The sequence below is a fragment of the Corvus hawaiiensis genome, chromosome 4 (genome assembly GCF_020740725.1).
Source record: "Corvus hawaiiensis isolate bCorHaw1 chromosome 4, bCorHaw1.pri.cur, whole genome shotgun sequence".
Lineage (NCBI taxonomy): Eukaryota > Metazoa > Chordata > Aves > Passeriformes > Corvidae > Corvus > Corvus hawaiiensis.
In genome coordinates, this window is record NC_063216.1 from 27,343,325 (window position 1) to 27,358,850 (window position 15,526).

Genomic DNA, 15,526 nt, shown 5'->3' on the forward strand with positions numbered 1-15,526 from the left:
TCTCCTTCTCTAGAACAGTGATGGAAGCTGGACAATAAAAACTGAGCATCCCATTTGCACAGTCCTTCACATCCCCAAGGCTCTCAGGGTCCTCCACTTGCTGAAAAATCAGATATTTTCTACAGAAATGGGATTCAAACAATTATGCTTTGTGCAGATGGGTTAATGCACATATGTCTGTCTGTTCAGTTGTCTGCCTTTCTTTTCCTCACTCCCCTGAGCTCACTGGGCAATTTTAGCCGATTTTAACTGGAATGACAGGCATAAATGAAAGGTTTCATTAAAAAAAAAGGAGGATGTCTGGATAGAGGACATAGTCCCCGTGTTCTAAATTATGGAAAATCTGCAGGCTGAGCTCACAGCTTATTAGACTCAAGACAGTCCGCATGGACAGGAAACCTTTTAAATGCCCCAACCACAGAAAAAGTTTCAGCTGGAGTGACTTGACCCAGGTCTCATTAGTTCCACTCATCAGCTATTCACTTCTTTCCTCCTTTCCTCTTGTGCCTCTTACAGACTCCAGCAGGTTTTCAGTACCTTTTGGGCCATCAGCAGTCTCCTCTCCAGGCACTGAATCCCCTCCCTCTTTTTGATTCCTAACAGTGAATAGGGACGGGGAAGAAAAGGATTTCCACCTCTGCTCCTCCAACATCCACTTGTTTTTCTGGATGCTTAGGCAGAACAGAGGCTGTTTTCCCTGCATCTCTTGTAATGATATAAAAGGAAGACACTATCCTTTGCTCTCACCTTCCTCTAAAATGCCCTTGAATGAGAGAATAACTGTTTTTCTTTATGCCTATTACTTCCCAGGTGACTTCCCTCTTACTACATTACTACTAATCTGCTAATCTACAGCCACTCACAAGGATGAGGCCTTGCCAGGGCCCAAGGACAGTGATGGAGGTCCTCAAGTGCCGTTTATGGATTGCACAGCCAGCATGGGGGCCGGGGATCATCACTACCAAAACTCAAGCACATGCAGCTGGGGATGCTGGCAAAGGCAGCAGTCCTCGAGCCCCACCTGACTGCCAAGCCTGTGGCTGTGAGGCAGCACAGCAAGGACAGGGACTCCCTGTGTCAGAGCAGTGTCAACTGCCTGGGGAACCTGCTTAAGGCTGCTGGGGTGGCTAAGTAGGTTAGCTTAAGCTGTATCACTGTCTCTTGCTGGGGGGCTCACCATTTGGCTGCCTGCTTTGGAAGGGAAGCCTGTGGTGGAGTGCCTCCTAAGGGGTTCCCGTACAAAGCCCTACTCAGCTCTCAGATAAGCAGCTTGTATCTGAAGGCAGTGTTTATGTCTGAGTTAATTCCTCTCCCTTAGAGGGAGGGATTTGAGCAGTTTGTTCTCAGAAAAAGCAAGGGAGAGTCTCTCCCCATGGTGATACCTGTGGGAACTCTGAAAGAGGCTGGGTGCTTCCTGTCATGCACCTGTCTGACCTCCAAGTCAGAGAAAGCTGCACAGCTACAGCTAAGGAAAATGCATCCTCTGGTTTCAGAAAGGAAAGTCAAGCTCACTGTTAATTAAAGCAGGAAGTGTAATTGTTTCTGTTAAGATAGTGTAGATAGGACCCCACATGAGATCTTGTTCTTGCTGTAGAGTGGATTAGGAAGAAAACAAACAAGCATGTTGGGAAAAGCAAAGATTGCTCATTATCAGCATTTCCTAGAAGACTGTCAGAGCAGATCATGAGGCCCACAGGCATGTCAGAAGAAACCAGATGCATGAATATTTTAAGTCATTTCCTTAGGTAGTGGAAAACTCACTGCATGTGCACTTGTTACCTTGCTTTCCCACAGAAACAAAGCTAATAAAAAAAATCTAATAAAACTATCAGGTTCCAGTCCTTCTCCCTTCTCATGAGTGGCTTCTAAAGAGGCTGACTGTGAGACCAGCCAGGCTGGACCAAAAGGGTCAGAGACTTTTACGTCCCAACAAGCCAATGAACAAAAGCTGTCTGAGTGGTGAATACTGGAATAGCACAGCTGAAAAAAAGCATCCAAGAGTGAGCTCAGCCCTCACAGAGATTAGAGGACCCATAAGGAAGAGACACCTGAGGATACCCCAACCCTAGGACCTTGAGGTGGAACTTTTCACCCCAAAAAAGCACAAGTGCTCTGTTGGTCCTTGCAGCTCACAGTGCCTTTCCTCCTGCCAAGTTCCTTCTGTCCCCTGCCTCCCGGAGAACCTCCCGGAGAACAGGGCCTAAGTCTCAGCTCATGTCCATCTGTGCCCTCCTGCTGAAACAAGAGGAAAAACTCCACAAAAGGAGAAGAAAGAAAGGAGAAGAGGAAGGGTAGGTGTCAGCTATCTAGGAGAGCTGAAGAAGACCCAAAAGGCCCAGTCAGTAACTACTGACAAGGAATGAGCATTGCACGGCAGTGAAACTGTGCTCAGCTTTTCTGACAGATGTTTCTGACAGATGTGTTCAATACCCCACGTCCCACTTCATTTGGCTTCCCTCTCATCTGTTAGCCAGGGATGTTGAATCATGCACACACAAGCAGATGTGCACCCTTTGGTGTCTGATGGTGCTTTTTATCCACCCCAGGAGCCTAAGGCTGGACAGACCTTTGGGAACAGTCACCAAAAGAAGGAGGCCATACCACAGCTGATCTATGAGATGCCTTACCTCAAAATGCAACTCAACCTAAATGACGCTGGGCAGGGAAGGTAAAGCTGGCTTCTATAAAAAGCAAATGCTGTGATGAATGCTCCAGCAGCAGAGTTATCAGGTGAGAAAACAAGGGCTGCCCAAACATAGTGGAAAACATGAGATGAAATATTTTGTGTATCACTTATCCTCTTTGAGTTGACATGGAAGGACAATCTATCTTTTTTCTCTGAACCCACCTCGAGCTGAGAAATAGAAGGAAAAAGGCATCTTCCTTGAATAGAAGGAAGCGTCCTTCCATGGCAATGTGCACTTGCAGGCCAAGAAATCCAGCCTTATCCTGGGCCACATCAAGAGCAGCATGGGCAGCAGGGCAAGGGAAGGGATTCTGTCCCTCTGCTCCACTCTGGTGAGATCCCACCTGAAGTGCTGCATCCAGCCTTGGGGCACCCAACGTAAGAAGGAACATGTACCTGTTGGAGCAAGTCCAGAGGAGGCCAAAGATGATCAGAGGGATGGGGCATTTCTTCTATGAAGACAGGCTGAGAGACTTGGGGTTGCTCAACCTGGAGAAGAGAAGGATCTGGGGAGACCTTATTGCACCTGTCAGTACTCAAAGGGGGCTACAAGAGAGCTGAAGAGGGACTTTTTACAGGGGCATTAGTGGTAGGACAAGGGCTAATGGCTTTAAATTGAAAGAGGGTACTGTGAGGGTGGTGAGGCACTGGAACAGGCTGTCCAGATAAGTTGTGGATGCTCCGTCCCTGGAGGGGTTCAAGGCCAGGCTGGATGGGGCTTTGACCAACCTGGTCTAATGGAAGGTGTCCCTGCCCATGGCAGGATGGCTGGAACAAGATGAGCTTTAAGGTCCCTTCTAACAAAAACCACTAGGATTCTATCTTGACCTTCTTTCAAGCAGCACTTTCAAGGACTAGAACAATGGAATAAACAATGAGCTTTTTAGAGCCTGCTTTTCAGAGCAGGATGGCACTTGAAGGCAAACCTTGGAGTTCTGCAGACCTGACAGTGCAGCTATTCGAATGCAATGTGTGATGTTGTTTTTAACCTGCAGTGTGGCTGAGTAGTGCGGTATGCATTGCATTTGAATGCATTACATTGCACTGCTAACTGGCTCCTAACTTCTTTCTGATGTGTGGTAAAATATGATTTGTAAATGTTTACTATCAAAAATGCTGTCATGAGCAATTCTATATGTTAAGTAAGTTGGGCTGAAGTGGACACAAATCATCCCTATGATCAAAGCTTTTGAAGTTCAAATCTTTATTTAATCATGTTTCCTTGGAAGCTCTTGCTTTCACATCGATAATAAACTGTTAAGCTGAGGCCCTCAAGGAGCAGCAATCAGGCTTGAAATCATAGGCAGTGTTTCTTTTTGTGTTGGTACATCCTGTACAACAAGAAGATTTCAACTTGACACGTGTTGCTTTGCACTTCAACCCTCACTACTTCAGTGTCACTGCTCACCCTCTGTCTAGTTCCCTGTTCCGACAACCAACCTGGCATCCCGTTCCATATGGCAGCATGTCTTAGACCTGTCACCTTTTCCACACACTGACTTTTCCCTTCCTTCCCACAATGCTGCTGCACATGCCACTGTTGTTTGCGTGACTGCGTGAATTTGGAAAGACAGTAACAGGTGCTGACGTACACGAAACTTCAAAAAATTTGTCTGTGCTCTTTTAACCCCATTAGGAGGTTTTCAGTGATGTGCAAGATGGCAGATCCTCAAAGTTATTAAACCTCTGACACCGACTGTGGTATTTAAGCAGCTGAAAACCAATAAGGACCAGAAGCATTATCCTTTTGCACTCCTATAAATCCTTTTGTATGCTTACTCATGATGTGGGCTTCCAGACTGTCCTAGACTCTCACCTTTTATAAATCAATTCCCTGCTGGTTTGCAGAACTAAAGACCTGAGTCAATGAATCAACAGCTTGTTTTTCTTCACCTAAAATTTCAGTTAGAATGAGGAGTCTACACAGACCCCTGCCCGAGTATTTTGTAAAGCTTTGAAATATTAAATCAAAAGCCCTTCTAAATTCAGCATTTCCCTTATCTCCTCTTTTGCCTTTGAGTGGAGCAGGCACACAATACAGCATAGTCCTGCAGCAGGAAGAGTTTGTGCCTGGCAGATGGATAAGCCTCCACTAGCCACAAATTAAGGGGTCCAGGGCCTGAAGCAGAGAGAACAAGTTGGACTTTTGAACAGAATCCAGCTTTGTTTTATCAACAATTATTTGTACAAAGCTCACAACTGAAGCAGCACAGGCATCAACAAAGTAGTTCAGCCACTGGTTTGATCCTGAGGCACCGACACACGCAAAGCAGGAGGTAGCAGCCTGAGAGCTTACCTTCAGGACTGGCCTTTTGCACCACCCAAACGGGACTCATGGGGCATACACTCTGTGTTGCCATGATGTCAGGAGTCTGTGCAGAGGCTGTTTGTGAGGCCAAGGGACTCTGCCAGTCCTCCCTCAAGCTGCTCCTGCACAGCAGCACAGACCCCAGAAATTTCCACAGCCGTGGGAGGGGAGGATGTGCTGACAACCTGCAGCTGCTCAGGGGAAAGCATATTGGAGGCCTCCAAATTGTGGGAGACATGGACAGAGCCGGGCTGAGAAACACAATCTATCATGGGAGTCCTTGCAGTTCTGAAATGATGTCCACGTGAGGGCAAACACATCTGTTAATCCTGGAGACACTGGGGATGCCACTGGGAATGCCACTGGGACAGCGGGATGTCTGTGGTGCTGAATGTGATTGGGGCTTCTTTTTTACTCATGACAATGTCCTGAGATGTGAGATTCTTCTGGACCAGCACTCTCTGGAGACAGAAAGCTAACATTGTGCAAACTCCTCACACCCCTCTCCACCCAGAGTCCTTATCAGATGTGCCAGACCTGGCTGTTTCTGCATTACACTTTTCCTCTAGTGGTTTGGCCCATGCAGCTCAGTTCTCAGCTACCTCATCCCCTGTTGTATTCAAACCTGGTAGTATTTGCACAGCAGTGACAGTACTTCTAATTTTGCTCCCATATATTTTAATTCTGAGCACAGGTTGCCACAAACTATGGCCAGTTCTATCCTCCCTTTCCTTTTCCCTGCAAAACCAGGTTATGCTGCAACAGCAAAGCATTCCACCTCAGTTTGAAGATCACCTTCTTGTCATAAAGGGAATAACTGTGGTCGCAAGGCAGCTCCCAAGGCCCCAGTTCAGCAGTTTGTCTCTGATCAGCAAAACATTTAAGCACATGTTTACCTGCAGGCTGATGATTATATCCCTTAGACTTGCCAGAGCCATGCTTTTCTGTCTCTGGTTTATGCACCCCTAGAGACTCATGAACTACTTCTAAGGGGGCCTGAAAGGTACTTAAGAAGAGCAAGCTTCTCACCAAGAGGCTTGTTTGCTACAGAGAAGGTCCAGACTCCTTCTCAGGGAATGAAGAGACCAAGGACCACTGCTTGAGAGCAGGACAGGTCTGACAGTCTCAGGCCATGGGCTTTAACAAAAGGCTGGGATCCCACCACCTCTAGGTATGTCTTCATGGTGTCCTGCAAACCAATGTTAACTTGCTCTGGAGCCAATCTGACAGGATGCAACCAGCTCCAGACCTAACATGGAACAGTGGTGGTGAGCACAGGGCTGAGTCCGAGCTGAGACACTGTGATGAGGGATGGGCATTAGCAAAAGCCTCCAGTTTGGAGCTTGTGTTAGCTGGTTTGGAGCAAAATCAGGACATACATGTGTCTGCTTGAAAAATATCTTACAGATGTTTCCTTAGACTGAAAGCCGTGGAAAGCTTGGTGATTCTTATCTTCTCCACCATCTGGACAGAAATGACATGAACTGCCCATTTTTTCTGGGACAAGGCTGTGTCAGATTCTTTTCTCATAAAGCTGATCATGAGTAGGCACCTGATTTCAGCCTTGGGGGCATCATGCCTATTTCTGCTCCTGCTTCGTCCCCCCATGCAGCCACAGCAAAATAAAGAAGCCTGCAAGTGGTGAATTACCTGGGCCCATCCAATCTTACAAAGTAAATGTCCCATGTCTGCCCTTTATTGATCCATCTGCAAATGTGCATATGAAAGTAGGTAATTCATGCTGAGATTTACTAAAACTATACCTAACTCACCTTGTGTTTTAACCGGCCATTCAAATTACTTTCAGAAATCTATTATGTGCATTATCATTTTTATTTTCAGCACAAAGGAGATATTTTTTCCCAGCCAGTCAAGTTACTGTCTACTTTTATACAATAAATTGCTATAAATTAAGTTAGCAGCGGTATAAACAGAGGTAATAGATCCCTGTCTCTGGAGTGGCAGCTGACAGCATTATGGAAATGTAGAATGTCTATTTCTGAGTTTATTCTAATGCTGATGAGTTTGCACCGATGTTCGTCTCACTCATTTCTCATTTTATCACCTCTAATGCAGTGATTTCCCCCCTGCAAGCTTCTTCTTCTTGAGGCTTGATTTAGTCAAGTAAATCCTAAAGGCTATTTTAAAAATGAGCTGTAGGAAAATGCTTACAGTTGGCATAGTGGGTACCACTTAGGCTTTTGTTTGAATAACAAAACTTTGTTTCAAAATAATAAAAGTTGCTGCAATTGAATGCATTCAGCCCAATAAAAATATAATCCATTTTCCCCTTGAAATATGCTCATAATAAAAGAGAGTATGTATTTTTGCTTTACATCCATTTCAAAATTCTAACTCCTGCTGAAGGACAGCATGGAGCAAGTGAAGTAGGAGGGAGAATGAGAAAGTGAAAATTTGTAGCCCAAAATGTGTATTTGGGTGTGCAAATATATAAAATAGTCTCCTTTTCTTTTCTACTTACCTTCCCACAACTCTTGGCCATGTAAAGAAGGCCTTAAAAATGCATGGATTAGCATCAGTTTGGAGGATTCTTTCCACCACCAAATTGTAATAGGAACTTGTGGTAATAAGAATTAAGCCCTTAACCTTGTGAGAGTTTTCAGATGCACCAACCCCCAGTATCAATTAAAAAAAAAATCAGTAATCTCATAAATTACAGACGAGGTGACCTTGGAAGAGTCTCTATCCAGAATTATGGGTTTGATGACCCTCAGTTTTGAAATCCCCATCTGCCTTTTTGCAGAGCACAGCAGCACTATTTTGATTTTCTGAGAGTTTGGTGAAGGTGGTCTTGAAATCTGTGACAAGAGCCAAGAGCCATGTCCTTCCCAGTACATTTGAACACAGTTGCCTTGGTCCATTTCCAGACCTAAAACTCTATTGAAAAGAATTTTTTTATGAGGAATTAAAGTGTAGGTTGTTTTTTGGTTGGGGGAGGGGGGGAGGGGAAGGAGGATTTGTTAAAAAAAGCAAGTTAGAAGAATTACAATAACCTTTCCTTCTTCCCCCTGCCCTAGAGTTCAGCTTGTCATTGAAGCAGACAGGGAAGGAGCTATTGAACCCACAAAGACCAGATGGTGACCACCAGAGGAAACTCTCCTGGTTTTGACACTGACATCTGAAGGGTTCTTGGAGACTGCTTGAGTTTAGTGAGATTTCTTTGGAAAGCAGGCAAAACAACACTGACACCACCAGCCAGGCTGTGCACCCATTCATCACACTGCTAGACCCTCAGAGTCTAATGGTTGTAGCTGGGGAACTGACTGGAATTATTCCTTTTCACAGGAAATTCCTGAACTGGGAAACTTGAGGATTGCTCAAGACCAAAATTACTCTGATTTTTTTAATTCTCCAGTGTATTTCCCTTCTCTTCTCTTAGCACTTTGGTTTTAGCATTTTACTGGGCAAAGCCAACTGCAACAGTGGAACAACAACAAATAGTGCCATTAACAAATTCCTGTTAAGCAGTTTCATACCTGAGCCATGGAGTCAACCTCTGTTGGTTCCAGGGACAATCTCTGCTCTCAGCCAAAGCTAAGTTGGTTACCTTGCATTGCCTTGGCAGCATATAACATATCATAACAATACAGTCATTAGCATGTGTACACACCAGCATCTGCAAGCTAAAAATTGGGGCAATTTCAGAGAAAAACAAGGAATCTGAAGAAAAATTAGGGGATCATCCATAAAAAGCCACCCTTTTTGAAGGCACCAAATGGAGAACACAAATCTTTTGCTGAGGAAGAGACAAGTATTTTCTCGGTAGGTATAGCTGCCCTTGCATACTCTGCAAAGCTGGGAACTGGCTCCAAGGAGCATCCCCGGGCACAGAGCTGAGACCAGTTCAGGACAAGAGGAGACCAGGAACGACACTTCTGCCATCTAGTGGTTTGTATAAGCATTCGAGCTGAGGAAAGATGCTGTAAATCCTGGCGGGTAGCACGAGCTTAGCAGTGCAGAATAATACAGCCATAAACCGTGATCTTACCTGCGGTAAAGAGAGGAATACGGTGAAAAATACGTGCTGGATGTCTTCAGCACATAATGAACATAATGCTGTGTAGATCCACATTCAGCCCAAAAGATACTGCCGAGACATTATTGCTAGCAATGACCAGAGCAGGAACATTTAAGAAATGATGCATTTGACATTTCTGTGATCATTTGTCTCCCATGAGCATTTCTTGACAGGTTCTCAGAATTCAAATTCGACTTCTGTTCTGGAATATGGCAGGGCTCTGCTTTCCAGAGTGGAAGAGTATAAATAAAAAATGTATTTGCCATTACAGTAATTACACTAAAACTAGCACAGAAATTTCCACCCTTGTTTAAAACTGAGCTCCTGTACTCCAACAAACATGAAAGCGGGGATTTCCACTGCCTCCTTTTGTCATGGCACAAAGCTTCCTTTTACCAGTCATTTCCCTCCCCACTAAGCTCTCCTTTCTCCTTGTTTCACAAAAAATTCTCAGCGATAATGGTCATACCTTCTTCTCTACCATACATGGTGTACATTTCCCATCCCTTCTCCATCTTTACACTGATGTTTCAATCTTTGTTTATATAAGAGTTTTTCCATGCATAGTCTCATCCCAGTGGTCTGACTAAAACACACTTTTCTCCTGCTTTGGAGTAGATCTAAACTGAAAACTCCTGCTGAAGACATAGCATCAATTTGCATAATAGCACTGCAATATCCCACACACCATACTTGGTACATTTTGCTTCTCTTTAACCACTAATTTTGGCCAAGCACAGAACTATTCATTTGTTGAATGTGCTGAAAATATGCAAACACACTTAATAGAAATGGAAGAATGTCTGTTACTTTTCTCCTTGTTAGATCTTAGACACTGCCCTCATCCTCCCACCTATCAGAGCTGGTAATTTACCAGTGCTATTTCCAGGACAAATGTGTCTAAAGAGTCCTAAATTTCAGCTCAGTAATAGGATTGCTAAATCCAAATATAGAATGATCCAAATAAATATATAGAGGTTTTAGCCCAGCCTCACTCATTTTACTAGAACACTGCTGTGGGGGTGTTTTGAGCTGTGCTAATTTGCAAATTTCTTAGTAATAATCATCTTTTCTTCAGGTTCCTTCAACTGGAAACTAATGCATTTCAAGAAGGAAAATGTGAAGAAAACAGCAACAACTGAAATAGACTCAGTGGGGGAGGTTTTCAGATTTGCTTTTTATCTGGTCATTTATTTCTTCAGAAAAAGCAAGCAGCTCAACTAAATAAAAAAGAAAACTCCTTGCTTATGAAATCTAGCAGACAAAACAATGCTCTCAAGTGATATGGTAAAAGCTTCCATTACCTGAGACATTTAACCCTGAATTGAATCTAGGACCATAAAACATCCCATTCTTTCTGTGCTTCAAGTGCAACACCAATACTCAATAGCCTTTCCTGGCTGGTACTGTTAAAAAAAGAAATGAGTTATGACTGGGATATACACTGATATAATCTCTCTACTTCTCTCTATATAAGTACACTGTTATATCCTGCATAGAAACAAACAACAGGTTTTGGGTTGGTTTTTTTTTTACATTCCCCCATTCTGAAATTTAAATCTGAAACTAAAACCCACCAAACTCTTCCCTAGGTCTCTCACCAAGATAAATGTGGGGCATGCAGACCCATGTGTCTTATTTGGGACCAGCACTTTTTGGGAGAACAATTTATCCCCCTTGTGTACAAGGGATCAGTACACAGTCCAGGCACATGATAAGGATTTGAGAATCACTGGGAGGCTGGTCAAAATTGCTTCTCAGACTGTCACAGCTTCAGCATCCCCAGAAAAAGTTGAAAACCCTGAACTTCCATCTGGAGAACAATTGATGAAAGAAAAGGAGAATTTTCAAAATGTTGTTGAACGGTGCAGTGAGCGATGAGCTGAAGGAGCTTCCACTCTGATTCATCTTGAAGCACCTTAACTTCTTCTGAAGGTTTCTGTTGTGCATTACAAAGAAAATGTTCTCATTTCAAGTTTATCCCATGTTTGTACTTACACTTCAGACCAATACTGAATGTCTTCACACAAAAACATTAAGCTCAGCTTTATGACTCCTCTGCCTTCTTGGTGCAAAGCATAGTTAAAATTCCTTTTATAGAGGCCTTTCATTCCTCCACCTCTCCCAGCATTAGCTCAGTCATAGCCTAGACTGCAGAATTCCCAATTAGATAGTTCTCTTGTACCACGTTGTGATGACACAGGTCATTATTTTTAGGTTCTCCTGTAACACAGAAAAGTGAGCTTGATTTAATTTTATTTCAGATTGTGGCACAGTGAGAGGTGAGGCTTCTTGAAGCAAGTTTGCAAACAAACAATAGTGCAATCACAAAAAACAGTCACTGTATCCCTGACCAGCTATACTTACCCCCATAGCAAGGACTAACTGCTTTTACATATTTAGGGAAAGAGGGGTTGATGTCTCAGTGCAGCACAGTTTTTCTTCCCTTTGAGTGACATATTCTATTTGCAAAATGAGAATTAGTGCAGGTAGGATGTCTCCCTATAAATATTTCTGAGCAAAAACAGCAACAAGAGACAATAATTATATTAGCTAAAATAAGATGTTGGCACAAGAACAAATGGATGCAAGCTAACCATGTATACATTTAATCTGGTAATTAGGAGATGGTTCCTTACCATCAGACAAAAGAGACTCTGGAACAGTCTCCCAGTGAGCATTGTGGGGGAATGAGACTTGATTACTTTTAAGATAAAGACTGATCAGTTTACAATAGGGATTGAATGACAGACAATAGCAGAGAACAGCACTTGATGACCCAGATCATGTTGTCCTTTCCAGTGACCCTGAAAGCACTGAAAATTACCTGTTATGGAAAACACATAAAATGTCCTGCAACACCACCAACTTCTCCCAACACAGACCACTCTGCAATGCATAACTGTTTGTTATTCCTGACCTACTCACCACATCAGTACATCTCCTTGCCTTTACCGTGACTCCAACCTTGGTGAGTCTGGAGCCCTTTCCACATGTCACCTCTTGCCCATACTTTTGCAGCAGCTCCATAGACCATGGCACACCACAGTCACAAGGCTGGCATTACCCCAGCTGGCATCTCAAGAATTTTGCGGGCAGCACTGTCCTGTTGCCAGCCTCTGCAAACTCCACTGCCACTTTCTAGCTGTTCAGGGAACAGTGGAATCTCCTGCTCTTCCCAAAAGTTCTGATCTCCAGCAATGGCATCTCTAGCCAGAAGCAGAGGCAATATGCAGGCTTGGTCTACAGAAATAGACATGACCCATCTACATTATCTGGAGAGAAATATTAGTAATACGGTAATTTCAGCTACCCAGTACAGGACAGATGTCAATGCTGTGGGTCTGTCATAAACAGAAAACTGCAGGAATGAAGCACCCCAGAGTTACAAGCTTTTTTTCCTAGAGGTGAAGGATCATGCCACAATGTCCAAAAAAAAGAAGAGCGGGTCAGTCTGACCTGTACAGAAGAGGGCTATAATGGAAACAAGGTATGAAAGGAGGAATTTAAACAAATTAACAAATTCAAGGAAAAAGAAGGAAAATGCAAATCAAGAATACAGATAGAGCTGAATATCTGATGTTTCATGGGACCAGGGTTGTAAGCTAACACCAGCAAGGGCTCCAGGGAGCAGGCATAGAGGGAGACCTCACTGCTGAAAGCAATGCAATAGGCCTTGCATGGCTCAATTAAACTCGGATTAAACCTATTCTACCTCCCTGGCAGGTGGTGAGAAGGGAGACAGCAAAATCAGCGAAAAGAGGCAAATTCAGTGCTGACTGATTGCCTGCATTTAGCCTTTCCTTTATGTGTATCACCCCAATATAGTCCTTTTGCCTTTGCTTAACCACATCCAGGAGCAGGCTCTTCCCCTCCAGACCCCATAAATCCTACTGTAATTCACTGTACTTCTTCCCTACCAGATGGACACTGACCCCCCCATCTCACCTTAGCTCTCTCAGTGTGAATACAGAGGGTGCAGCACGAGGAGCAGGGGGAGGTGCATCCCCACTGTGACAGATGCTGTGGCTCCAGGGAACAATCAGGCTGCTGTATTGACATTACAAATGAACGCATACACCTCTGTGGTTTCATTAATGACTGCAGTGAAAGATGAAGAGGCATGAAAATGAATGCAGCCTGCAAAAAAGCAAAGACAAATGGGAAGTAATTTAACTAAATCTCCAACACCTAAACAACGCACATAACAAATCTTTTGAAGTTTTGATTCTCTAAGGAAGCAAGTCCTTGAATCCAAAGTATCCAAAGAGGAGTCACCAGCATCGCTTATAAATAAGACTAAGGAAATTATATGGGTGAGGCAATTGGCAAGCAAGCAAGCAAGCAAGGTTCATTACACCTAAAATCACTGTGACATCGAGATCACTTCCTCCGCTTTCCTTCTTAAGGGCAGCTTGGTAGCTAGTAACACACAAGTCTTGAAATGTGCAGGGAGAAGAGTAACACTGTGCAAAACAAGCAACAAGACTAACAAGTGCTACAAGAGTAGCACTGTCTGTGTGCTGCTTTTCTTGGACAGGTGGAGAGCAGAGGTTTTAAACCAGGTCCCATTCCAGTTAATGCCTACTCATCCTGGAATCTAGGGAAAAAATATGAGAAACTGGGACAGGAGTGAAAAGAGATTTATGAGTTGCAAAACTATGACAGGTAAAATTGATAATTGTTCACACAGTTCTGAGTGCTGAATTTAATTCAATACATAACTTGGTTGTAAGCTTGTGCTCATGTTATTATTTATTCTTCTTACATTCATTGCACTTGAGACACCACAGAACTGAGTACTAAAACCCAATGAAACAAAAGAGGGCTACTAAATCTAGAAGCTTGGACTGTTGTTCAGTCACGAGAAAATAAGCAGACAAGGTCGCATGGTGGAAATAAAGTGGGGAAAACAAGACCAGATTGGGTGGCTTCATGGGCACTAAGCCCTTAGCACCTAACTAATCTTGCATTAAGCATAGGGAACTATACACACATCCTAAAATGTTCTGCACTGCCAAGAGCATTTTACAGAATATGTATCTCACAGCCAAGGAGACACCTGAGGGAGCATACCATGTACCCTTTTGCAGTTTGTCTCCCAGGGATGTAGGAAAAAGAATGCAAGGTGCTCTGAGCAAAAGGAATAAGCAATATTCTCACAACAGACTGAAGACTGACTGACTGAAGCTGCACTTCAGGTCTTAAAAGCTATAGGGACTGTTTGATTTTCTGATTCCCTCACTATAACCTCTTATATTCCAGAGTATAAAGAAACAATTCTGTCAAGTGTTAAGGATTTGAAGGGGTTGTGACTCTCTTAAATTTGCCATCAGAGTTCTGACATTTTCCCCACCTGACCTGTTTAATCTAGGTGTATATTCTAAAGACGTTCCTGGATTTTCTAGAAAAGAGAAAGGCTAAGTTGTCTGAAAGCACTCAATAAATGCCAATGTTTTGTGCTGGCTGATTCCCTTTATGAGCTCTGAAGAATGTGAATGATTGAAATGAATTTTTCTGAACATTTCTTCACTAATATAAAGTGCAGTAGAAGGGACTACATGTTATTGTTGTTACAATTCCTATTATTATTACTATTATGTTTGTTCTGTGGGAGGAAAGAAACTTGGGTGGATCTCAACAGGGGAAGTCTGAATGACTGGTGCTTCAGTGGCTTTATGTGCAAGTATCCTGCTATATGCTCATTTTTGCAAATTCACCTGCAAATTCATTCTCTCATCCACACAGAGTCCCTGACACAATCTAATACCTATGAGCAATCCAGCACTAAAAACATTAAACTGCAGGGGAGCTCAAACGTTTTCTCTTTCTAGGGTGCAGAATATTAAACATACCATCCCAACACATACCAAAACAACACATCCCAACAAGCTATCATTACCAAATGCTTGCTTTCATCAAATACCAGGATAATTTAAGCTCTCAATTTTCAAAGCAATCTGAATCCCTGTTCCTTTGGGCTGCACTTAGTCTCTCCCAACCATGCTCATGGCTTCTTCTGACTTGCTCCCATTCTGCCTCCACCTGACCCATAGGCCAGGTGCTCCCAGGACTTAACTGATATTTCTGTCCATAGATGTTTTTGCACAGCCTGTAATACGAGCAAGAAAGCTGAAGACTATAAAAACACAGGAACTGTGATTTTGTTGTGCTGTGCATTGTTGAATGGGGTATGAATCCACCACTGGGACTCCTAGAAACATCACCAACAAGCAGAAGTAAAGGAGCAGGTCATGTCAGGTTCACCTCTGACAAGATCCTGGTCATAAATTTGCAGAGGGACTTGTCCACCTTGGTGTTTCCTCCCTGGGTTACTGTCTGGAGGGCAAGGAGCGATTTTAGTTTTGCCAGCAGCAGGCACACGTGTACACGCAGGAGAACATCTGCACAGGTTTTTTTGTGCTCAGCCTAGGGGCTGGTTAGTTTTTACCCTGATGTGTTACAGCTTCTGCGCTTGCCGACAATGATCTGT